The sequence below is a fragment of the Magnolia sinica genome, chromosome 9, assembly GCF_029962835.1.
Source record: "Magnolia sinica isolate HGM2019 chromosome 9, MsV1, whole genome shotgun sequence".
In the NCBI taxonomy this organism is placed as follows: Eukaryota; Viridiplantae; Streptophyta; class Magnoliopsida; order Magnoliales; family Magnoliaceae; genus Magnolia; species Magnolia sinica.
In genome coordinates this window covers 44,610,782-44,613,438 of record NC_080581.1, presented here as the reverse complement: position 1 = coordinate 44,613,438, position 2,657 = coordinate 44,610,782, and the positions used below count along the sequence as shown (strand labels likewise).

Below are 2,657 nucleotides of genomic sequence, written 5' to 3'. Positions count from 1 at the left end.
AAAAGAAGATCCTACCTATACCACTTTCGCAGGTGCTCTCGATTGCATTTAGCGCATGCAACAAGCCTTTAAACCCCTAGGTTACCCCTAGTGGACGAGTTGTAGTCTCGTGAGGGTTTGCGATAATGTTACCCACAAACATTGAAGTAACTAACTAAGAAAAATGAAAATGAATGAAATAAAAAGCAATACAATAAAGCAAAAGGCTGGGTTGCCTCCCATGAGCGCTAAGTTTAACGTCTTCAGCCAGACAAGAACGGACCATGAATGAAATAATCTTTATAACCGGGGTCCGCCAAAGAAATTACCTCAACACTTTCATTAACCGATCCCAGACAAGTGATGTGAGTTCCCATGAACTGTGCTATCTGAAATAAGGCAACTGACACTGTCGTCAAATAATTTAAGGACTTCTGCTCGAACGACTTCTTCTATGTTAGGATCACGCTTCCTTTGCATGTTATGCGACATTTCCACAGCATGATCCATACATATCGTGGGGCATACTCCCTGTATTTCCACTATCTTCCGTTCAATTGCTGCCTTATATGCTCTAAGAACATTAAGCAGCCTGCTCGCCTTTGTCTTCTCAGAGTTGGGAGCTATGCTGTCAAGAAGAGTCTCAGAGGGATGGAGAGGTTCCACTTTCGCTCTCCATTTTTCAGTCTCCAATATAGGAGTAGAGTCGAGCAATGCATTGACTTCATGGATGGGACTATCAATATCAAAATCCATGCCCGATTGTGCTAAGCAGGTCTCAAGAGGATCTTCAAAAGATGTACGGAAGGAGTCCTGCACAAGGCTCTCGATCATGTCCACTTCAAATATGTCATCCAAATCGGAGGATTGTTGTTCTGCATTAAAAACATTGAGTTTAATATTCATGTTACCAAAGGACAATTTCATAACTCCATTCCGCAATTGATAATAGCATTAGATGTGGCCAAAAATGGACGACCCAAAATGACTGGGATCTGACTATAGACAGGCTGAGTATCTATAACTATGAAATCCACTGGAAAATAAAATTTATCAACCTGGATTAACACATCTTCAATAACACCCCGGGACACCTTGACAGATCTATCAGCTAGTTGTAATGTTACCTTAGTCGGTTTCAACTCACCAAGTCCTAGCTGCTCATAAACCGAATATGGTAACAAATTGACACTCGCCCCTAAATCAAGTAATGCCTTCCCGATCTTATGATCTCCTATGCCGCAAGAAATGGTGGGAGCTCCTGGATCCCTAAATTTAGGAGGGGTGTTATATTGAATCATAGAGCTGAGCTGCTCTGCAAGGAAGACTTTCTTATGAACATTCTGCTTACGCTTTTGAGTGCATAAATCTTTAAGAAACTTAGCGTAAGCAGGGACTTGCTTGATAGCGTCAAGCAACGGGATGTTGACTTGCACTTTTTGAAACACATCCAAGATTTCATCAAAGTTATTTCTTTTCTTTATTGGTGCCAGACGTTGAGGAAAGGGTGCTTTGGGCACATAAGGTGGCACATTAGTGGCTCTTGGAGAGTCAGAGAGCTTTTGGACTTTGGATGCATTGGTATGGCTCTCTGCTTCATCTTGATCTTCTGTTTTAGAATTTGATTCATCCCCAGGCATCTCTATTCTGTTATCAATCTGCTTGCTTGACCTAAGGGTAGTGATCGATTTGGCCTGTTCATGATATTGCCCTTGGTTGGAATTAGAGCCAATCTCATACTGTCCCTTTGGATTAGCCTCAGGTTGGCTAGGGAGCTTGCCCTTCTCTCTCTCACTCAATGTGGCAGCTAGTTGACCCATTTGTACTTCTAGCTTGGCAATGGACTGTGCATTTGCATGTAAGCTTTGCTGGTTGGCCAGTAAGGTTTGTTGGGTGTCTTTTTGGAATTGGAGAGAACTCTGCATGAAAAGATGGAGTGTATCCTCAAGAGATGGTTTCCTTGATTGTGTAGGCAGTTGTTGATATTGTGGAAACTGTTGAGGTTGTTGACTGCCAACTTGGGAGTAAGGTTGCATAGGAGGATTTCCAGATGGTCCTCCTTGTTGTGGTCCTTTTGCCCAAGAGAAATTTGGATGTCTAGCCCACCCTGGATTATAGGTGTTTGAGTAAGGATCATTCCCAGATTTTTGAAAAGTGTTCATAGCATGAACTTGTTCAGAGAGAAGTTCTGGGAATGCTGCACCAGATGGACAAGACTGCATAGGATGGGCAGGACTAGAACATGTGGCATATGCCTCGACTTGAGCTGTTTGTGGTGGTCCATTATTTAATACCAGAGCATCAACTTTCTTTGTCAGGTTATCAAGCTTGGCACTCAGCTCTGGCATGACTCCTATCTCATATATACCACCTCTCTTTTGTGGTTGGGGACTTCTGTCACCTCTATTTGAATAATCCCATTGCTGGGAATTTTCGCACAAGGTTTCAAAGAAGTTCCACGCTTCGGCATCACTTTTGGTCATGAATGACCCTCCACTGGTGGCATCAACCATGTGACGGTTCTGTGGTGTCAGACCGTCATAGAAGTATTGAACTTGTTGCCACTTCTCAAAACCATGGTGAGGACATTTAAGAAGCAAGTCCTTCCATCTTTCCCAACATTCATGAAAGTGCTCGCCCTCTTTTTGTGTGAAGTTAGTAATTTCTCTACGGAGGGC

General features: G+C 42.9%; 1 non-coding gene across 1 annotated transcript; it reads left to right on the top strand.

Moving 5' to 3' along the window:
- The first annotated feature begins 2,550 nt into the window (after positions 1-2,550).
- LOC131257060 (small nucleolar RNA R71) lies at positions 2,551-2,657 on the top strand. Its single transcript, XR_009177082.1, has one exon. It is a non-coding gene; the product is annotated as a small nucleolar RNA R71 (small nucleolar RNA).